At 40.4% G+C, this 24554-nt stretch overlaps 1 protein-coding gene across 1 annotated transcript in view; it reads left to right on the top strand.

The window, feature by feature from the left end:
• The window catches only part of FGF14 (fibroblast growth factor 14), a 637636-nt gene that overhangs the window by 375752 nt on the left and 237330 nt on the right, over window positions 1–24554 (top strand). The window lies entirely within an intron of this gene.

Genomic DNA, 24554 nt, shown 5'->3' with positions numbered 1-24554 from the left:
CTTAGTAACTCACTTACTTTCTCCCTCCCACACAAGATCATAAGCTCTATGAAGACAAGAAATTCATTTCCCTTCTGTTTACATCTATATTTCTAGTGTTTATCATTGAGCCTAAGACATAATGCAGACTTAACATGTGGCAAATAATCTAAAGAACTGAATAATCTTCATCAGTATTAAATAGTTGTCCTGATTCCCAGAGAACATGTTAGTTCTGCTTCTATTTTGGTTATTGTCCTTTATGGATAAATGATGGGACTGAAGAGAAAAAAATAATTTTGTTTCATCAATCATATCTTTCCAAAGATTTTCAATTTTTTTCTCTGGTAAAAATATCTAAGTCAAATATCTCCATAGCTTTCTACTCTGGATTAGGTGCTTTAAAATCATAAACTGAAGAGCTACAATAGGCATTCATGATCTAGTTTAATCTGCTTGAGCTCTGGGTGTTCATGATGACATAACGCATGTCAGTCGACGTACACAGTGTAACAGTGGCTCAAGTCACTTCATTTCTCAAATGCCTTTACTTCAAGACATTTTTTTCACTTGATTAAATCTAGCATAAGATAAAACGGCATGTAACTATTTGATGAGTAAATAAAATTTCCTGCTTTTTGCATTGTTTCTTCTTCACTTTGCAGAATGAATAAAATAGAGAGGCTCTGTTCCCAGACATTCACAGTGATCTAAGATTGGACACGACTGAGCGACTTCACTTTCACTTTTCACTTTCATGCACTGGAGAAGGAAATGGCAACCCACTCTAGTATTCTTGCCTGGAGAATCCCAGGGACAGGGTGGTGGTGGGGAGCCTGGTGGGCTGCTGTCTATGGGGTCACACAGAATCGGACATGACTGAAGCAACTTAGCAGCAGCAGCAGCAAGACTGGCTGAGGGATGAATGTTTTAAACTAACTGCCTCTTCCTACACCTCAGAGCTTTTTACAAGATAGTAACAAAGCTCTTTATCTGCTGGATCCAGACAGTGCTGGAATCAACTGAGCTCTATCAGACCTCAGAATGAATCCTTGTGTCTCTTCACCAATTTAATCCCCAAAGGATTGAACACAGCCAGAGGGGCAGTTTGTAGATATGGTATTTGCTTAATGAGGATGAGATGGAGAAAGTCTTAGGATTCTAAGTTATACTATTATAAAAGGAAAGAGTTTGATATTATGCATAATAGCAGTAAATTCACCAAATCAGCCTTTTTCAGACCTCAGAACATCTGCTCCACATAGATCTGGGCACTTGACTTTGAAGAAAGACACACATGGCAGACAATACGAGAGTCCTCTTCTGCCCTCCTCTTTGAAGCGCTTGTTAGCTGATTTTTGGATAATTTCCCAAGCCAGTGAAGTCACCATGTGTGCTGTGACAATCACGTCACCATTGTTTGGATATAAATCAGGCATGTTTGATTTCTGCACTGATGAGCTGTGGATTTTTCATGTGCACGGGGCCTTATCATGCTTCCATGTTCTGTGAGCCTTATCCCCAGCTGAGCGCTTCTTCTCCTGTGGGCAGAGACGGCTTCTTCCTGTTTTACAAAACCCAGAGCCAGCCATGAAAAGTGGGAGACTCGCAAAGCCCGGGATACTGGGCGCAGAACTAATGGTCGGGGTGGGAGCATTAGGTGATTCATTGGGTGAAATTTGTTTATACTTTCGAATTTCTCATCCTTCAATTTTCATTTATTCTGAAAGCAGAAGGGCCTCTGTTATTGAAAGCTTTAAAATGGAAACAAAGAAAGCTGCAGTGAAGACTCAAGGGCCAGCGCAATGGTTAATTTTCTGTGTCCTCAGCGCATGGAGCACTTGCTTTTACATAGTAAGCATTTCGTAAATGCTTGAGGAAGGAAGACAGAAGCGGCATTGGTGCAGCTGCCTTTGGAAATACACACTTCAGTTTTCTTCCTCCCTTTTCTTTGCCTTCCTTTCTCTTTAGGGGATGATTTAATAGTGACAGGTGGCAGAGCTGTGCTGTGCCTTCGAGAATAGGGAGGAGAGAAATTTGGAGTCAGCTGATACCAAATCAAAACGCTGGTGTTATTTTGCAAATAATGGGTGACGAATAATCGGAGAACAGAACTGCTTCTGTTGGGTTTCTCCACTGAAAGCAAAAATGTGCCTAAGATTGTTACCTGGAGTGACCCCAAAATGAAAATCATTGTGAGATGTTTGCAATAGAAATATCAATAGCCTGACCTATAATAAACGCATGTAAATTTTGAGGGTGATGACCAATAGCTTAAGTCAGATACACACACACATACACACGCACACATGCACACACACACCCCTGAATTCCAATGATCTATTTACATCTGGACTCTTCTTTAATCTTAAAGGGTATAGTTGGCAAATCGGATTGTACTAAGTCAAGCACAGGCTGGGTGGTTTAATAAACAAGATAGCCATATGCAAAATGTTTCTAAACTTTTATAATAGAGTTGGCATTTTTCACAGATTTAGGAAAACACACCTGCCATTTTCTTTTTCTTTCTTTTTTTTTTTTTAGCTTTTCTTGTTTGTGTGTATACCATGGGAAAATTTGAGGGATTTCAAATAGTTGCAACCCTCGGGAAATGCTGAGTGTTTAAAGTATCATTAGGAACTTCCCTGGTGGTCCAGTGGTTAAGACTCTACCTTCCAATGTTGTGGATACAGGTTCAATCCCTGCATGCCTGTCATTCGGGAGTGAAGATCCTGCATGCCTCGCAGCCAAAAAATCAGAACATAGAACAGAAGCAATATTGTAACAATTCAGTAAAGACTTAAAATTGGTCCACATCGAAACCAAATCTTAAAAAAAAAAAAATTATCTCATTTAAAAAAGAAAGTATCATTAGAATTATCTTTCTTGTCAGCTATTTAAGGTGTTAACAGACACATATTAGAGGAAATTTGATTAAATATCCCCTTTTTGCCTGCTTTTATTTTTACTTTTTCTGAAAGAAGAGGAATATTTGTGATTTAAAGTGTGAAAGGGCAAAACTATTCTTCTGCTGAACTATAATGACCATCATAAATGTGTGTCATACTTGTGCTATTTTATATGTGTGTGCTTTTGTGTGCATACTCAGTTCAGTTCATTTCAGTTGCTCAGTCTTGTCTGACTCTGCAACCCCATGGACTGCAGCATGCCAGGCCTCCCTGTCAATCACCAGCTCCTAGAGTTTATTCAAACTCATGTCCATTGAGTCGGTGATGCCATCCAACCATCTCATCCTCTGTCATCCCCTTCTCCTCCTGCCCTCAATCTTTCCTAGCATCAGGGTCTTTTCCAATGAGGCAGCTCTTCGCATGAGGTGGCCAAAGTATTGGAGTTTCAGCTTCAACATCAGTCCTTCCAATGAACCCAGGACTGATCTCCTTTAGGATGGACTGGTTGGATCTCCTTGCAGTCGGAGGGACTCTCAAGAGTGTTCTCCAACACCACAGTTCAAAAGCACCAGTTCTTCGGCACTCAGCTTTCTTTATAGTCCAACTCTCCCATTCATACGTGACTACAGGGAAAACCATAGCCTTGACTAGACAGATCTTTGTTGGCAAAGTAATGTCTCTGCTTTTTAATATATTGTCCAGGGTGGTCATAACTTTTCTTTCAAGGAGTAATCTATTTATGTATATATTTATGTATTCTTTTTAGTTCTCAAGGTCAGTGAATTCTTACTAATTAGGAAGTTGGTTTACCAATTGCTCTTATTTGGAAGTCTGACTCTAGGTCCAGTCTTGACTTGGGCATAGATGAGGGGAGACGTAAACCCTGATAATACCTCTCCCTTATCTTGGGAGAGGTATCCCAAGATAAACCCTGAGCTGAACATTAGACACACGGATGGTTTATTGATGGTTTTGTCCTTCCCATTATTAGAAGCTAGGTTATTGGCACAGCGCGGTGAGAGGATTATTACATTCACCAGTACATTAAAAGTACCTGCCAGATAGAAAGGACTCATTCTTCACGTAGTGCCTACTAAGGTTAAAAAGATGAATGGTTAGTGGTATAATTATTTAAAATCTTCCTCTAAAAACTTTTCCCGCCAGTTTGAGCTATCCCATCTCTGAAATACCGCTCTTGCTTTTACTGGTATTTGTCCACCCACCAGTTAAGCATTATCTGGTGATGTCATTCTGTTACTTGTTTTGTGTAGGAGTAAATACCTGTGCGTGTTTGAAAACATTTTGCTACATGAACACAGTTTCCCTACTAGACTGTCAATCACTTTAGATCGGATGTCCTGCCTCATGCTCTTTCTTATTCACCAGGGAGCCCAGCGCAGGGCTTTACACAACATGAAGCCTTGTTTTGATTTGTTGATAGAGAAATTTGCTTAAATGCTGTGATGATGGAAACAGGTAATTTTGAGTGTACTTTGTGAAAAGTGGTATGGAGCCTTAATATAGCATCCAAAACTGACATGCAAATCTTTATCCAAAGATTTCCTCTTTTTTCTAATTTAAAATGGAACTTAACATATATTTTATATGAGTATTATTTTAGTGTAATCGGCTTCTTAGGATTTTGTAGCACTTAAAATACATTAAATGAAAGACCTCTTGGCTTTTGTTTGAATATTAAACCAAGTCAGGATAATATTATTGGCTATCTGAGGCTGTGGCATCTATTTATCTTCTCCAAGTTCCTTCCCATTTATTTTTAATTCTCTGGCAATCTTCATGCCAATCCAGGAAGGTTTGGTTCCTCTGAGCAGATGGAGTTGTGGGGAGGGGCAGGGGCAAAAAAAAAAAAAAACAGTAACAAAAAAGAGAGGTTGATATCACTGTCTGTTTGGGAGAGGTTAGTTCCTCATCTCATTTTGGAGGGGCTCCTTGCACTGGATCTGAAGAGACCACCTATCTTTGTGGGCTTTTTAAAAAGGCTTATTAGAAAAACCTCCAATCATTCTTACTTCCCTCCCCTTCCTCTGCTATTTGTTTAAAAAAAAAAAATTTCTGGCACTAGAGAGATGTGATGGCTGTTTGTCATTTTTTAGAATTCCAGGAGTGGCCACCCTCCGTGTCCCCTAAATAATAGAGGGGGTCCCCTCTGTCATATGAAGCAAGCTCTATTTGATGGTGCAGCAAGACCGCTGAGTGAGGCAGGCCCCACCCAGTGGGACCCTGACGTTTATGGGAAGGGACCCTGAGGTAGGATGGAATTTGGGGAGGGTAGTTACCAAGACGGAAATCAAACAGACAGGGCCGGTCTGTCTCAGAATTCCCAGTAAATCACGGATGGTGTCTTTGTTCCTCGGAGCGGAAAAGGTCACTCGTTATTGTCTAGTCCATCATCAGTCACTTTGTAGGTGAGGAGTCTGGGGTTCGGGAAATGTAAGAGGATGCTCAAGGTCTGGCAGTTAATAGAAAATCCAAAGATAGAAGTCACAGCTCCCGGCCCCTCCCTTGTGGAATGTAAAGAAACACACTGCCTCCTGTCTCAGATGGATTCATTAGGCTGTGAGGATGCTGGGCTCTGGGAAGCAGTTTGGCATTTCTAGCAGCTAATAAGAATTGTCTCATCTGTGGATTCTCAGTCAAAGTAATTTCCTGGTAAATATCTCTTGAATTTAATGGATCAACAGTTTTCCCTGCGCTGTCCAGGGCAAACCGATTTTGCATCTATTCTGTTGATTGTCCTTCCCTTAGCATCAGACTGACGGCATTTCTGGCATCCCTGTTTTGTGATTCAGGACTGCTGCTGAGTGAGAAATAGGAAAGGGCTACTCATATAGGACTGAGTTGGGAAAGGAGGGGATTTAGAAATGCTGGGTCGCTATGCAGGTCTCTCAAGGGTCTCTTTCTCCCCTATCACACTTCCGCAGATTCACAGGGTGAGTCCATATTCAACTTGAAGCCCGCTGCCATCAGACCATTACTGTTTACCCTCTTTTAAAACCTCTGCTCCTTCAAGGATGTTGCTATTTAAGTGCATCACTGTGTTCCCTTCCTATTTTCAGACCTACAGACTATTTTCAGCCTTCACTTATCCAAGACTTTGGCACCCAGCTAGCAGTCTTTCTCAACTCTAAACCTTGTTTCATCTTTAATGATGTCAAATCCATCCTCCTGGGCCATTGAATGTTTGATTCCCTCATTTCCAGTGTCTTTCTCCACTCAACTTAAGCCACACACACACCCAAGGGTCATACCCTAAGCGCTGTGATCATTGAGAGGTGTTTATTTCCAAACCACTCATATAAATATCATGTGTTCTGACCCTAATACTCTCCCTCCATCTTTTGTCTGTCTTCTCCCACTGAGACCGTTCTTCAGCCTTGTTTGAACCCCTGTGTTCATGGGTGTGTGTGCGCCCAGTCGTGTCTGATTCTTTGCAACCCTATGGACTATAGACCACCAAGCTCCTCTGTCCATGGGATTTCCCAGGCAAGAATACTGGAGTAGGTTGCCATTTCCTTCTCCAGGGGATCTTCCCAACCCAGGGACCAAACCTGGGTCTCCTGCAGCTCCTGATCTGGCTCCTCTTCACCACTGAGCTACCGGGGAAACCCCCTGTGTTCTTGGACAGGTCGATTTCCCATTCTCCTCCTGTGCACCGTCTCACTGAACCTTATGCCCATGTCCTAAACTCACTTGACTTTGAGAACCCACTCTTCTTGTCAGGCCATGCTCCAACTCTGGAGTTCCCCAGATATCCTTGTTAAGTGTTCCTGCACTCGAGTTGCTAATTCTACTAGAGGAAGCTATGAACGCTAGGGAAGCAGAATTCACTGTGACCCACCTCTATTATGAGCTTCCCTTATGGCTCAGCTGGTAAAGAATCTGCCGGCAATGCAGGAGACCTGAGTTTGATTCCTAGGTTGGGAAGATTCCCCTGGAGAAGGGAAAGGCTACCCACTCTACATTATTCTGGCCTGGAGAATTCCATGGATTGTATAGTCCATGGGGTCACAAAGAGTCGGACACAACTGAGCGACTTTCACTTTCGCCTCTATTATGCCCTCAGCACTTCCCCATGTCCTGATCTTTTTCTCTAGTCATCTTCCTTTTCTACTCTTGAAATACCTGACCTTTCTGCAATTTTCAGTCATACGCTCCTTCTTCCCAGAGAAAATTAAAAAATAAAATAAATGCCCTCAATTTTCCACTACAGAATCTACACATCTAGCCATATCTGTACCTGTTTCTACACCCCACCTCCAATAAGGCCATTCACACCATACTTCCTCCTGATTCCTCCCCTTTCTGGAAACACTATTACACCAGTAGCAGGTTCGGTCCCTGGGTCAGGAAGCTCCCTGGGGAAGGAAATGGCTACCCAATCCAGTATTCTCACTTAGAAAATCCCATGGACAGATGAACCTGGTGGGCTGCAGTCCATGGGGTCGCAAAGAGTCAGACGCGACTGAGCGTGCCCACATACACGGCGTTACTATGCTTGCACCATCATCACCAACATCACCATCATCAGATGACACTTTCTCTAAGTTCTTGAGAAGATCAAGTATGTATGTTTTTCCTAAATATTTCTTCGTATAATGCGGCCTCTCCTGCTTTTGTTTGGGTGCAAGCAAGTACTTGACCGACCAAACAAGCCTGGTGTGCTGCAGTTCACGGGGTCGCAAAGAGTTGGGCACGACTGAGCAACTGAGCTGAACTGAAGTACTTGACAGAGATAAAATGTTTCTTTCTTTATTCGACTAAATTGAAGAGATCTGCAATGTTCACACCTGTGCTGAAATGGGATGACTGTCTTTGTGGGCGAGAATACAACTTCAGCTCTTATCCTCCAATAGCAGGACAGTTTTGCTGCCCCAGGCTCTGACATTTAAAGTGTTTCAGTTCTTAGGTAAATAAACAAAAGAGCCTATCTGCTGTCAAAGTACAACGTAGAGAAAATTTAATTATGAATGTCCTAGGAGTCAGCGCCTGCCACAGGCTTGCTTAAAACACCTCATTCTTGAGAGAAACATTAAATCAGTATGCTGTGAAGTAGAAAGAGTATGACCTTTAGAATCACAGACCTGAATTTGAATACCTGCTCTATCACTTACTACTTATGAGAATTTAAGCAGCTTATAACTTCTCCAAGAGAGACGCAGGGCTGTCAGGGGAAAGTGGGGTGTTTATCTGTCCTGGGACAGATAAATAATTTATCAGTCGTGTCTGACTCTTTTCAACCCCATGGACTGCAGCACACCAGGCCTTCCTGTCTATCACCAACTCCCGGAGTTTACTCAAATTCATGTCCATTGAGTCAGTGATTCCATCCAACCATCTCATCCTCTGTCGTCCCCTTCTCCTCCTGCCCTCAATCTTTCCCAGCATCAGGGTCTTTTCCAATGAGTCAGCTCTTCACATCAGGTGGCCAAAGTATTGGAGCTTCAGCTTCAGCATCAGTCCTTCCAGTGAACACCCAGGACTGATCTCCTTTAGGAGGGACTGGGTGTTAGGACAAGAGTTTCTCAGATGTCCTCTTCTGAGGAAGGTTGGGTGCCCTCTAATTCACTTGGCCTCAAGATGAAGACCTGAGAGGGGCTAGGATGTGAGCAGAGGGTCTGACCCACTAACCATCTTCTTAACATTGCCTTCCCTGTGTCAGGTGAGCTCCTCCCCAAGCTAAGCATATCGTCTGAATGCCTTGCCAAAGGTATTCGCTGAGTCATTTTCTTAGCATCGTGCTCTTCTATTGGTTGTGTTTTTATTGGATCGATACATAAGGAAGCGTTTTAAGTGTGGTAAATTTTTCCTCATTTCCACTTTGAGCATGAAATTCATTGTGGATATTTGTGAGATGTACATGTTCAAGCCCCACACTTGGAGATGTTGATTAAGCAAATCCAGAATGTCACCTGGGAGTCTGTAATCCTGTCAATTCCACAAATGATTCAGATGTACCACATTTTAAAAGAGCTACCATATTTGAAAATAGTATTCACTGTTATCTGGCTTCAAAGGCTGTGCAGGGCAGCTTATGCTATATTTAATGCTATGGATTTGTATAGATTTTGACCCAACAATGAAAACTCCTAGCAAAATAATCTGTAAGCAATTAACTAATCTCAGCTTACCACATTGCTCCCTATTTCTCCTACGTGGCCTTTTCAATTTTGCTAATTTTAAAATGTACATTTTGCATTGTATTAAAATGCTGAAACTTTTTCATATTATTCCAATAGCAAGCTAGCTAAAAGTCCTATACTTTAGAAATAGTGATAAACATTAAAATATGGAGAGAATAGAGTTTTCCTTACCTTCTTCCATTTCAATTTTTCTCAGTTGTGAAATGAAAACTATATAGATTAAAATTGAATTACTTCATAGGATAATTTTAATGATTAAATTAATAATTCACTTAAAATACTTCAAATTATGCTTTTGCTTATATTGGTCACTCGAGTGCTAGTTGTTTTTCATGACAATAATGGATTTTATTTTCTTTTATTGAGAAAACATGTTATTTATACTGATATCCAGATAACTCTCTTCCAAAGGGAGGTTTGGAATGAGAGACTAATAGTTCTATATTTCAACAGCTTGGCTTTGAGGACTAATGAGGTGGCAAATATGAGAGAATATTTCCATTTGTTTTAGTGAGTATTTTTGAAAAGAAGCACATTGCTTGCTGAGATTGCTATTGAAGTTGGAAAAATAAACTTCAACTTAGATTATTTTCAGAGTCTACTGGGGAGGAAATGCAAATTGTGCTTCTTAGTCAAATTTGTTTACATTCAGGTAACAGCATGCATTGAACTTTTAATTTTGTTAAAGAATTCTGCTTCAGGTTCTTTGGAAAATAGCACAGAAATAGGTGATGGTTCTCTTATCACACCATCCACCTACACATGGGTTTAGTACAACCTTAAATACCATTAAAAAAAAAAGCAAAACTACCCCCCCGGAAGTTTGCATTTGGACATATATCATATCCAGGATTGGTGTGTGCATAGAAATCTGTGATAATCAGTCTGCATATCACATCCAGGGACAAAACACTAGAATAATACTGACAACATTGCACGAGACCAACTTAATACTTGCCACAGTATTTTACGTTTTAGCTGCACATTATGGTTTTCCAAGTGCCTTTGAATAGATGTTGGATTTTGTTCTCTGAACAGCCCCTTGTGACCCCGTGGCCCCACGTTGTAAACCTTAACACTCATGCTTGGAGGAGAATGTGGGGTGTGAACGGGGCACAGCTCCAGGCACTCATAGTAGAACCCAGCACTTCCCAGCCCACAAAACATGTTTACAGAGAGCTTGCCTCGCCCCTGACCATGACAGCCCCACTCTTTTCTGACCCCACTCCATTGCTACAAAGCACTGTCCTCTAGGACTTGCAGATTTTTACACATGCTATTGCACAGAGGCTTGGTTCTGCTCAACGCATACATGTTATGACTACACTAAGTGTTACAGAGTTGTTAAACTGGTGGAAAGACACATCTCATTTAAAAAATTAACTAGAAGTTGCTTTTGGCAATGGACATGTTACTTTCTTCATATATGTAAATTTAATTTAAAATGTTTTAAATTAATAATTTGGTGTCATTTGAGCACTGATGGTCAGGTAGAGATAGCTATTCCATAATAAACTGGATATAGAAAAAAAAATCTATGTCAAAAAAAATCAGAGAAGAAATGCAGAGAATTTTGAGATCCCCACGGTGTATTTAAATGTTCACTGCTGAATGTGTTCTCCTCTTCTCACAGCCTATGTTTAGGCCAGATGTGCAGTGATTCAGGGGGTTTGAATCCTGTTTCCACCATCTAGATTTAGATAGGTTTCTTAACCCCGTGGCGTGCTGCAGCCCGCGGGGTGGCAAAGAGTCAGACACAACTTAGCAACTGAACATTTCTTCACTACTGGGCCACAAGTTCTTCACGTTTACAAAGCAGCTTTTATAGAGGCTTAATAAAATTGTTGTGGAGACTGAATTCATTCGGACATTGAAAGTACCTGATACATAGAGATATTTTATGTATAAACATTGATCTTAGCTATTGATCTTTCTCTATGCCCTTGCTGTTAGGAAACCACCTCTTCTCGAAACCTGATTAAGCTGTTAGGCTCCAAACAAGTCCAGTCTCATCTTGACCTGACACAGTTGTCCGAGGGACAAAATATTCAATGAAATGGCATAAATGGCAGTGCCTGGTATGTGGTAGGGGGCTACGAAACAAAAGACATCGAAAATAAATTTTTGGTATTTATTGTGTTTTATGCAGTGCAATTAGGAGGGAAGTTGGCTAAATCTAAGAAACTGTGTTAGTGCATATCAGCTGTCAAATCATGCACTTGATGGGTTCTGTAACTCAAGAAGGCATAATTCCTTTCAATTTAAGAAACTATTTGTTTATAAATTCATGCTTCAGTGGAAAATTTCAAGGGACCCCTTAGCAGGACAGCAGATAGGTTGTGAATCTCTCAGAATTTGTGACAGAAACTTCAAATGCCATCTGAGAGTGTTTCCTTCCCCGGAAGATGACCCTTAGAAAAACTGTTATTCCTGCAGTCAGTAATATTTCTTGAAGTCTCTTTGTTCTTGAAATTTGTTCGAATGGCTTTTTCAGTAATCCTTGTGTTTAGTCAATTTTTAAAAAAAATAAAGTTTAGCACAAACTAAGGAGGAAATTCTAATATGAAAGGCTGATTGTGGTTTTAATTTTGTCTTTTTCTCTTTTTCTTTCTTCCCACTTTCCTCCTCTTCCTTCTTCTCCCTGTTTATGAATTTTTAAGTTTTTATGAAGAATTTATGTTTTCTCAGGAGATGCTAGTGGAAAAGAATCTGCTGGTCAGTGCAGGAGATGCAAGAGATGCAAGTTCAATTCCTGGGTCAGGAAGATGCCCTCAAGTAGGCAGTGGTACCCCACCCAAGTATTCCTGCCTTGAAAATTCTACTGGGCAGAGGAGACTGGCAAGAGCCTGGCTGACTACAGTCCATAGGGCCACTACGAGTCAGACATGACTGAGCAACTGAGCTTGCACGTGTGAAGAATTTATGTTTTCAGAGCAGTCTTTGTTTTACAGCAAAATTCAGCTGAAGGTACAGAGATTTCCCAAACACCCCCTGCCTCCACACACATAACCTCCCGGGTTATCAACATTCCCCACCATAGTGGTTCATTAGTTACAACTGAACCCACGTGGATGCATCACAATCACCCAAAGTCACAGTTTGCATGAGGGTTCACACTTGGTGCTATGCATTCTGTAGCTTTGCAGAAATGTGTAATGGCGTGTATCCATCATTATGGTATCACACAGAGTACTTTCACTGCCCTACAAATCCTCTGTGCTCCGTTTATTCATCCCTTCTTCCTCAGCCCCTGGCAAGCACTGATCTTTTCACGGTCTCCTTAGTTTTGTCTTTTCCAGCATGACATATAGTTAGAATCAAATAGTATGTAGCCTTTTCAGATTGACTTCTCTCACTTTGTTGTTGTTGTTCAGCTGTTCAGCTGTGTCTGACTCTTTGTGACTGACCCCATGGACTGTAGCACGCCAGGCCTCCCTATCCATCACCAACACCGGGAGCCTACTCAAACTCATGCCCATTGAGTGGGTGATGCCATCCAACCATCTCATCCTCTGTCGTCCCCTTCTTTTTCCTGCCCTCAATCTTTCCCAGCATCCTGGTCTTTTCTAACAAGTCAGCTCTTTGCATTAGGTGGCCAAAGTATTGGAGCTTCGGTTTCAGCATCAGTCCTTCCAACGAATATTCAGGACTGATTTCCTTTAGGATTGACTGATTGGATCTCCTTGCAGTGCAAGGGACTCTCAAGACTCTTCTCTAACACCACAGTTCAAAAGCATCAGTTCTTCAGCACTTAGTCTTCTTTCTTTCTCTCACTTAATGATATACATTTAAGATTCCTCCATGTCTTTTCAAGGCTTGATAGCTCATTTACTTTTAGCACTGTATAAAATTCCATTGCTGGATCTTCCACAGTTTATTTACCCACTCGCCTTCTGAACAACATCCTAGTGGCTTCCAGGTTTTTGAAGTTACAAATGCAGTTGCTATATATCCACACGCAGGTTTTTGTGTGGGTACAACTTCCAGTGATTGTTTTAATATCTGTGTTCTTCTGAAAGGAATGATAAGATACTTTGAACCAGTGCTTCATCGCACCATTATTACTCATTCATTCCTCCATTTGTATAGAAAATCAATAGTTGGTTACTTGGCATCACTTTGAAAGAACAAGCAGAGAGGGCTTAATAAGGGGGATGGGGCACCCAGCAGAGGCGGAGCCAGAGCCCTGGAGGACAGGCTGGAGACAGGGAGGAAGGTGGTACCACTGGCGAGCATCTCTGTCCTCACGAACTCCAGCTTGGGAGTGAGTGCTTCCTCTTCTTTCTCTTACCATCTTGACTTCGTCAAGTTCTGAAAACCCAGGCTATTATGTTACCACGTGACTTTATTTTTAACCTGTTTAACTTGTTTTATTTCATTGTGCTACACCAATCTACATCTACATCTGCACACACCAATCTACTGTGAAACACCCTGAGGTTATATCCTGCCTGTGTTTTATCAACCACTTTGGGCTTGTCCCGCGATATCCTGCCAGGGACTACAGCTGCTTCTCCAGGTCACTAACTTTGGCAGAAGCATGGTTCTGAACCCTTCTCGTGAAGACAAAATAATCCGGAGAAAAGTTCCCCATAGCAGGGAGCCCTGTGAAGGCATCTAAATTATTATGAGAGTACTTACTTTCACATTAACATCAAAGACCTCATTTTTCTTTCCAAACCCAATTATGAAGAGTGAGATATAAGGTTATAGCCAAATTTTAATTTGTATAACATTCATGGCACTATGTGGCTCAGGCCATGGTCTTTTCTATAATCCAGCATCCCTGCCTGCTATCTGGTTCCACAGGGCATTGTTGAGTCACTAGACAAGCAAACTGATGAGTTCATTTACTTTAAAGAATTAGAGATTATTCAAGGCTTACAGTGATACCTCTCCTTGTGGCAGGGTAAGGGATCATGACAGTTCTACTCCTGTTCCTGGTTTGATCTCCAAGCTAAACCTAGAAAAAAAAAATCTCAAAACACAAAATTTATATGATATCAAGAAAAGAAATAAATACATGGCCACAAATTTATTCATAAAGTTGTGAGTGACAGCTAAAGATAGATGATTTTCTTCATCCATTTTTCCCCCTTTTTTTGGTGAGACAGTTCTCCATTTACCTCAGGTGCAGAAAAAAATATTTCCTTGGCAGAGAAATGATCTGGAGATTGGTATTTGCAGAATTAGTGTCCTCAGTAATGTGATGGCTGAGAGTGCTTGTAATCTGGGAAACCAAAGACTTTACCTTTCTGTGGTCTTCCCAGAAACACTTTCATATGGACTGCCGCTATCTGGATGAAAAAACATCGTCAAAAAGCCATCCTGGAGTAGTGTTTGTCTGGGCTGTTCTTTAAGCTCCGTGATTCAGCTAAATACTTGTTCAGCATAAGGAAAATACACCTAAGTCTTGCCTTCTTCCTGGGTATTGAGAATCTTGAAAAAGGGAAGAAGTGTGAATCGTAGGTGAAAGTTGCTTTTTTTAATGTTTAGTGAATTTTACTGGAAATTCTTTGAGGGAAAGATCAAGGTATGTTACCATAGTAATTCTCTCCATATATTAGTAGTATTTAGGAGAATATAAAACATGATTATGCGATTAATCAAATTTTTTATAACAATGCCATTTTAAAGGATTCTCCATTGAATGCACTGTAAGAAAGACACTGTCTTCAAGGTTTTCAACCTTGTTCCCATGGAGATGGGACTCTTGGCTTCTCTTAAAGGGCACATCACTAAAATAATGCACAAAAATGAACAATGGCATTATTAAAAATAGAAAACCTAGTCTAAGTTACTTGCTTTTTAAATTTAGCATTGTTGTTCAGTCACCCAGTCATGTCTGACTTTTTGTGACCCCATGGATTGCATGTTCTCATTTACTTATGCAATGTCAAGAGAATAAAAGCCCACTTTGATTTTTTTGATGTTCTTTTCTCCACATCCTCTCATCCTTCATCTCTGCTGATTGATGACTGAAATAGAGCAAGCGGTTGTCACTTTGATATGCCATCAATTCTACCTTGTTTTGGATGTATTATTTATAACACTGTCATCCTGAGAGTATTATTATTATTATCATCTCTATATTGTAGAGGAGAAGGTTGAAATTGAGTGAAGTTAACATAGACGAGTACTATGATTGGTAAGTGGTAAAACAGAGTTTGGACATAGGTCTCCTTGGTTTTAAAACCCTAGACTTTTCCAGACACTGAGCTCAGGATCTCATTCTACACTGGCAACGGAAAAATGTTTAATAGATGCTTTTCGTGTAAATAGACACAAGAGTGAACCCCTGTCTTTAGAAAAGATAAACACAGTTTCCTTTTCTCCTCTGTGTTTACACCTGAGACCAGGAAGTAGGTTGTGGACAGAGCTCTTGCTGATTAGACCCACTTGTTAACTCTGCGGAATACAGGCATCCCTCTACTCTGAAATGTGGATCAAAATAGGTTGAAGTTGTCCTCAAGGCTTTCCCTCTCTTTGCAGGAATGGCCACGGCCTTCACGGCTGGTGCCATCTGCTGCCATTTTAACTGTTTGTTTTAATGGCTTCGCATCAATTTTATTTTCCATCTCAAACCAGTTATATAACATAAACCCACTGTGAGAGAATGTTCTGTTTCTAAACTGAAGTGAGGAGCTATGCTATTTCAACCATGTACTTAGTCAAGAGAGATGGTTCATTTAAAGTGTGAAAGTAGCTAAATAGGGCCGTGAGGAAGCAGCCGCACCATCTTCTTTTCCTTTATTTCTTAATTTTAGAACAACATGACTCTTGCCTCCATTTTAGTCTGGGTGTACTTTTTCATTATTCAAAATCCAAGGACTTTTGGAATTCCTTGGTCAACCTTGTGAGAGTTTCTGTAAAGAACTGAAAAGGATAGGGGCTTTTTGTGTGCTCTCTGTTTGGCTTTGGGAAACTTGGCTAATAAGCTATATCTTAGCATTGCTAAGTCACTTCAGTCGTGTCCGACTCTGTGCGACCCCATAGACGGCAGCCCACCAGGCTCCCCGCATCCCTGGGATTCTCCAGGCAAGAACACTGGAGTGGGTTGCCATTTCCTTCTCCAATGCATGAAAGTGAAAAGCGAAAGTGAAGTCGCTCAGTCGTGTCCGACCCTCAGCGACCCCATGCACTGCAGCCTTCCAGGCTCCTCCATCCATGGGATTTTCCAGGCAAGAGTACTAAAGTGGGACCATTGCCTTCCATACTGGAAAAGAAGAGAATAAAAACAGGAGGTACTTGACTTCTTTACATTATTTCCTTTAAGAGTCTGGTAATACTTTGGCCACTTGATGTGAAGAACTGATTCATTGGAAAAGACCCTGATGCTGGGAAAGATTGAGGGCAGGAGGAAAAGGGGACGACAGAGGATGAGATGGTTGGATGGCATCACCAACTCAATGGACATGGGTTTGGGTAAACTCTGAGAGTTGGTGATGGACAGGGAGGCCTGGCGTGCTGTGGTTCATAGGGTCACAAAGAGTTGGACATGACTGAGCGACTGAACTGAACTGAATCAGTCTATAGTACACTTCACTATAAACAAGGTGAATCTTTTATTAAGATTATTAATGTATTGGAATGTTGAAGAAAGACACAACTAGGTTTTTCAAGTTCATTTCCTGATGAAAACGAACGTTCGTAGTTTAGTGTAAATTGGTGGAGACTTTTTGAAGGAAAATTTTGAAATTTCTATAAAAATATTTAAAAGAACATCTATTTTGATGCAAATTTTCTATTTCTAAAGTCATATCCTAAAAAATAATTTGGAACATATATACAGTTATAAACGCTAAGTTTGTTTATTGCAAGGCCCAATGAAACCACAAACTCATGAACATCAAACTCATAAAGAATACATTTCAACTAATCAACAATAGGAAATTGGTTAGAAAAGTTACCAATAGAATATAATAGTATTTAGCCAACAAAAATGATGTTGTAACTATCACCTCTGTATCTATCTACTTCTATCAAATCTATTTACATGGAAAGATACTTATATTTTTATAGAAGTATAGTTGATTTACAGTATTGTGTTAGTTTCAGGTGTACAAGAAAGTGATATATATATATACATATATATATATACACACACACACATATATACATATGCCTTTCCATTATAAAGTGAAAGTCACTCAGTCGTGTCTGACTCTTTGTGACCCCATGGACTATATAGGCCATGGAATTCTCCTGGCCAGAATACTGGAGTGGGCAGCTTTTCCTTTTCCAGGGGATCTTCCCAACCCAGGGATTGAAACCAGGTCTCCTGCATTGCAGGCAGATTCTTTACCAGCTGAGCCACAAGGAAAGCCCATTATATTATAATATAAATGGAAATCTATTTTCCACTATATTATCGGCTATTACAAGATACTGAATATAGTTCCCTGTGCTATACAGTAGGTCTTTGTTTATGTATTTTATATATAAAATATAGTATTATTTTTAGAATGATGCTACAAAATATATTCAATATGATCTTATCCAAACTGACAAGTATCTACGGAAAAGGTATGAAAGAATATACAAGATGTTAAAAATGTAATATACATGGAACTGTGTTTTTCCTCATTAATCTACTTTTTATATTTTTATTTCAAACAGCAAGTATGACTTTTACATTAAAAGAGAACATTTTTGTAATTCCCTCTTCATAACTGACAAATATTCAAATTGACCTAAATTTTCAGTTACTTTTCTGCAAATCAAGGTGGAGATATTTGTTACTAATTGATGATATAACTTAGATACAGAATTTGGAAATTTAGATCCTAGAGCAGAGATAACTGACTGACAAGTGACTCTCCGTCTTTCCCACCTAAAACCGAATTAGGTTGTGATTGCAAATCGGTTTCAGTGGTCTTAAATATCCTTATAGAAACTTGAAAACTGACTTAAACAGGTCAGCTTCTGTAACAAGTTCAAAACACTCTCATTTACATCCACTTTTATACTTTCTTTGCTCAACAGCAATCAGATCATCACATGGAAAGAACTGAGATGCGTTATCAGCCATGTTGCTGTTTACTGTCCTAGTGAGTGGTGAATTGTCCAAAGCTGTGACCCAAAGGCAGCAGGACATTTATTCCATGGTTGTGTATGCATGCTTAGTTGCTCAGACATGTCAGACTCTGCAACCCTTTGTATTGTAGCCCGCCAGACTCCTCTGTCCATGTGACTTTTCAGGCAAGAATACCAGAAGGAGTTGCTATTTTCCTCCTCCAGGGATGGAACCTGCATCTCCTGCGTCTCCTGCATCTCCTGCATTGCAGACAGGTTCTTTACCCACTGAGTCATCCAGGAAGCTATTACTTGGTTAAGCATCAGCTTTGTTGTAGCTCCCAGTGTAAGATGCCAGGTCCTTCTACTACCTGCCCTACAATACACACTTTAAAATGGCAAGACATAGATAACTCCCAAATACGAAGATGCCTCAAGAAGCACAGGAGAGAGCCATTCAGTACCGAGGTCTGTTCATCAAATGGACCCTCGGGCAGAGCGATTTTAATAACTGTGTAGTGATTTGGAGAGGATTTCCCTTACTTTGGATCCACGGCAGGAATAGAGACTCAGATGTAGAGAACAGACGTGTATACAGAGGGGGAAGGAGAGGGTGAGATAGAATTGGGAGATTAGGATTGACATAGATACATCACCACGTGTAAAATAGCTAATGGGAACCTGCTACAAAGCACAGGGAGCTTAGCTTGGTGCTCTGGGATGACCTAGAGGGCTAGGATGGGGGTGGGTTGGAGGGAGGTACGAGAGAGAGGGGATATATGTACATGGATAGCTGATTCACTTCATTGGACAGCAGAACAAACACAACAGTGTGAAGCAATTATACTCTAAATTAAAAAAAGAAGAAGAAATTTTGTAACTGTGGGCAATGAAGAAAGAATCAATATGTTTTCAAGGCGGGTAGATGAGTTTTCAGGTATGAAAGATCCATGCTGGAGTCCCCGGAAGCTGCTGCCTGCCTAGCACATACAAACCAATTAGATGGCAAGCAGTGATCTGATTTCTTTTCATTTTCTCTTGGTGGTCATAAAAGTGTTGCCTAGTATGATGCAAGTGGAGGATGTCTAAGCTTCTAGAAAACTGACATTCTGCATTTCTGGGCTAATTTCTGCATAAATTACGAATACAGACGCTGTGAGATTGCATGACTCACCTGTGACCTGCAGTCTAGCTGCCTCCCTACCTGGATCCTCAGTGGCATCTAAGGCTCATTATTTCCCTCCCCAATTCCCTGATTTCTTTCTTCTTCTGCCTCTCCAGTTTATTCTCACAGATAATGAAATGTCTTAGAAGTAGAATGGGACCTCACTGTAGCTTTTTTTTTTCATTATTAGATTAACTCAAATGCATCCCCAGGAAGGTCCTGTCTTTGGAATGTAACGGTATAGAGGAAAGCTCAGTAACCACCTGTGGTTGTTTCGAAAAGAATCACAATATCACAGGCATTTTCATAGGGAGCCCCTTCTTAGCCTGTGTTCTCACAGACATGAGGTTTTTGGCATTTCACCACAGCATGATTTGTTTGACAAGCTGAGACTGATGAACACAGCTTGGAAGACAAAGAATAGAGTCATGGAGTCACTGACTGTCACTACCTGCTGGATGGAGTCAGAGTAGTGATGCAGCTCACATCTCCCCATCCACCCTTGATAAGTGTCCTTCACTCACTATTAGTTCAGAAACACGCTCACAGTTCTAGAGTTTGCCCACTTTTCCTTTTATCCTGTTTCTCACATCTGCGCTGGATTGTACCAGTGCTCAGGGCACTTTGATCACTGGACTCGTTCGGCTCTACATGAGAGCTGATAAGGCTGCCTCAGACTTGTGTGAGCACCCCCCCACCCACTGTACATGGCATCTCATTTAGACCGTCCTGTGATTCAGAGGGACTGATCCCTGAGGCCCCCATTTTTCATGAGAGCCTGCTTGCTTTCCTCTCCATTTACCTTCTCTCAAACAAATCCAGGAACTGTGGTTGAGGACTTTGGGTTTAATTGCCACATCTGTTGTTTTCTAGGAAATTAATTTCTTTTTGACCTACTGGTATTTGTCCCCCTCTCAGAAGTAAGAGTTTATGATTCATATTTCAGACTGTGGCATTTTCCAAAGCTCTTGATTGTTTACTCAGGCTTATTTCAGGTAACAAAAGCCTGTGTATTAAAACATTCAGTTTGGCTACTTTTGGCTGGTTTCATTCCTGTGCCCAGGTGGAATAAAGGAGAGCCACCTTTTATAAAAGGTCGAACTGTCTGTAGACTTTCTATGCTAACTTGTGGTATCTGTAAAATCAGTTTTCCTTCAGAGTTTCACTGACCTAATTATAATGGGTTGAGAATATTTGGCCTCAAATAGTGAAGCTTTGAAGCTTTTCTATAAATTTGAAATTACTCAAAAATTAAAAATATATATATATTATTCTAAAATAAAAATCTACCACCTCATGGCTGGATTGCCCTAAGATTCTTTAGGACTTACTGTTAATATAATTGGCTTAACAATTAAGCACAAGCACCTCTATTAACCTTTCTCAGCTGTCTTTATGTCCTATCTTTTTATAATTACATACAAATATATTTTATTTCCCCAATAAGATTTTTTAAAATTTTATTGAAACATAGTTCATTTACAATATTGTGTACAACAAAGTGATTCAGTTACACACACACACACATGTATGTGTGTGTATATATATATATATATATATATATATCAGATTCATTTCCCTTATACTTTATTACAAAATACTGAGTATAGTTCCCTGTGCTATACAGCAGCTCCTTGTTGTTTATTATATATATAGTAGTATGTACTGTTAATCTCAAACTCCTAATTTATCCCTCTCCCACTTCACCCTTCAGTCAGTTCAGTTCAATTCAGTCGCTCAGTCGTGTCCGACTCTTTGAGACCCCACGGACTGCAGCACACCAGGCCTCCCTGTCCATCACCAACTCCCAGCGTTTACTTAAACTCCTGTCCATTGAGTTGGTGATGCCATCCAACCATCTCATCCTCTGTCATCCCCTTTTCCTCCTGCCCTCAATCTTTCCCAGCATCAGGGTCTTTTCAGATGAGTCAGCTCTTCACATCAGGTGGCCAAAGTATTGGAGGTTCATCTTCAACATCAGTCCTTCCAATGAATATTCAGGACTGGTTTCCTTTAGGATGGACTGGTTGGATCTCCTTGCAGTCTGAGGGACTCTCAAGAGTCTTCTCCAACACCACAGTTCCAAAGCATCAATTCTTTAGCGCTCAGCTTTCTTTATAGTTCAACTCTCACATCCATAAATGACTACTGGAAAAACCATAGCTTTGATTAGATGAAACTTTGTTGTCAAAGTAATGTCTCTGTTTTTTAGTATGCTGTCTAGATTGGTCATAACTTTTCTTCCAAGGAGTAAGCGTCTTTTAATTTCATGGCTGCAATCACCATCTGCAGTGATTTTGGAGCCCCCCAAAAATAAAGTCTGTCATTGTTTCCACTGTTTCCCCATCTATTTGCCATGAAGTGATGGGACCAGATGCCATGATCTTCATTTTCTGAATGTTGAGCTTTAAGCCAACTTTTTCACTCTCCTCTTTCACTTTCATCAAGAGGCTCTTTAGTTCTTCTTCACTTTCTGCCGTAAGGGTGGTGTCATCTGCATATCTGAGGTTATTGATATTTATCCCAGCAGTCTTGATTCCAGCTTGTGCTTCATCCAACCCAGCATTTCTCATGATGTACCCTGAATATAAGTTAATTAAGCAGGGTAACAATACACAGCCTTGACATACTCCTTTCCCTATTTGGAACCAGTCTGTTGTTCCATGTCCAATTCTAACTGTTGCTTTCTGACCTACATATAGGAGACAGGTCACGTGGTCTGGTATTCCCATCTCTTTCAGAATTTTCCACAGTTTGTTGCCCACACAGTCAAAGGCTTTGGCATAGTCAGTAAAGCAGAAATAGATGTCTTTCTGAAACTCTCTTGCTTTTTCGATGATCCAGTGGATGTTGGCCATTTGATCTCTGGTTCCCTGCCTTTTCTAAATCCAACCTGAACATCTGTAACTTTACAGTTCATGTACTGTTGAAGCCTGGCTTGGAGAACTTTGAGCATTATTTTACTAGTGTGTGAGATGAGTGCAAGTTTGAGCATTCTTTGGCATTGCCTTTCTTAGGCATTGGAATGAAAAGTGACTTTTTCCAGTCCTGTGGCCACTGCTGAGTTTTCCAAATTTACTGGCATATTGAGTGTAGCGTTTTCACAGCAGCATCTTTTAGGATTTGAAATAGCTCAACTGGAATTCAACTGGAATTTCCCCTTTGGTAACCATAAGTTTGTTTTTTGTGTCTGTGAATCTATTTCTGTTTTGTATATAAATTCATTTGTATCAACATTTTTTAGATTCCACCTGTTAGTGATATTATATGATTTTTGTCTATGTCTGGCTTACTTCACCTAGTATGATAATGTCTAGGTCCATTCATGATGCCATAAATGGCATTATATATTCTTTTTTATGGCTGAGTAATATTCCATTGTTGGAGAAGGCAATGGCACCCCACTCCAGTACTCTTGCCTGGAAAATCCCATGGACGGAGGGGCCTGGTGGGCTGCAGTCCATGGGGTCTCGAAGAGTTGGACACAACTGAGCAACTTCCCTTTCACTTTTCACTTTCATGCATTGGAGAAGGAAATGGCAACCCACTCCAGTGTTCTTGCCTGGAGAATCCCAGGGAGGGGGAGCCTGGTGGGCTTCCCTCTATGGGGTCGCACAGAGTCGGACACGACTGAAGCGACTTAGCAGCATATTCCATTGTATATATGTACCACATCTTCTTTATCCATTCATCAGGCAGTGAACATTTAGGTCGCTTCCAAGTCTTGGCTGCTGTAAACTGTGCTGCAGTGGACATTGGGGTGCATGTATCTTTCTGAATTGTCGGTTTCTCCTGATATGCACCCAGGAGTAGGATTGTAGGATCATATGGTAGTTCTATTTTTAGATTTTTAAGGAACCTCCATACTCTTTTCCATTGGTGGAAATGCACCAATTTACATTTCCACCAGCAGTGTAGGAGGGTTCCCTTTTCCCAGTACAATTTCTTAATAACCTTTTTATTTTGGAAGAAGTTCAGACTTACAGAAAAGCGGCAAAGGCAGTAAAGAAAGGTTCTGTGTATGCTTTCCCAGCTATCTCCATTTTACACAGTAAGAATTTAAACTTTTTACTGACAAAGAACATGTCCCTTTTGTCTCTAAAGCCCTTCATAGCACTGAGAACCTTTCATGTACCTAGTACTTACTCACTGGATCTTAATACATTGAGGATAGATAAACAATTGCAAAAACACATTTTATCTGATTTATATCTTATATATAAATAAGGGCAGTTATTGTAATTAGTAAATATACTATACAAACACCCAAAGTAATTGCAAGTTCAGCACAAGCTATCATTTATTTTAAATTTTCTGTGTCTTTTCTATGGGATTATAATGGTGGCTTCAGTTCTGCAAATGTTGTACTTGAGACTTTGAGAGAGATAAGATGTGGTCCATTTCTCTAAATTGATGGCAGGTTATCATAGGAATCATGTTTTAGGAAACACTGACATTTATTTCATTATGTTATACCTGAATAACGTATTTTGTGAGCTAGTTTTATAAGATTAACTCACATCAACAGAAGCTATTTCAAATTTGGTTAGTGATGAGAAGCCATCGAAAGGGGGTATCACCCAACATCCTTTCTCAGCTGGCTTTGAAATTCTTAGTTAAGAATCATCTTTGTAAATATGCTCATTACCCAAGTCTGCTAGCTAGGTCCTGTCCTGAAGGTGTACTGCCCTTCAAAAACAAGTCAGAAAAACACACAGAGCATATTGGAAAGACCTGTGGACTGATATTGTTCCTATGTGTAAAGATGAAAGCAATAAAATCTTGAAGCCAAGGCCACAGTAAAATATTTTGTCTGGCACTGGCATTGAGCAGAGAAAGCTCTGAGCAAGTTTAAAAGCTACTATTTGCATAGAGAATGCTATAATTCAAGAGCAAAATCAACATTTCTTGAGCTTATTTGCATTTGATTATGTATCTATGTGGGGATTTTTATAACAGCCTCACTAAATGGATATAAGAACGAAAAACAGCCTTGTCTGTGGAAAATAGATAGTAAGGCAAAACTTGAACAATTTGTATTAAATTTTGGATTGCTTCCTTAGAATAAATTCCAAGGATAAATTAAATCAAGTGTCCAAAATGCCAAAACGTCATTCATTGCCTGACATTCGTAAAGCAGTCTCTTCTTTGGAAAGAAACTGATGCCACCCTATGTATGTTTGTTTCTCAAAGACAAATCAGCCAAGACCATTACTGATGGATGTGCTAACCTTGGGTCCAGTAGTTAATCAGGCTAAGCTGTACTGGGAGGGGCCATAACTCTAGATAACCAGGTGTCACACAGGGAGAGCATCACTCAAGTTG

Source organism: Bos taurus, chromosome 12, assembly GCF_002263795.3.
Source record: "Bos taurus isolate L1 Dominette 01449 registration number 42190680 breed Hereford chromosome 12, ARS-UCD2.0, whole genome shotgun sequence".
In the NCBI taxonomy this organism is placed as follows: Eukaryota; Metazoa; Chordata; class Mammalia; order Artiodactyla; family Bovidae; genus Bos; species Bos taurus.
Note: the sequence above shows the minus strand (reverse complement) of the source record. Positions and strands in the feature narration are given on the sequence as shown.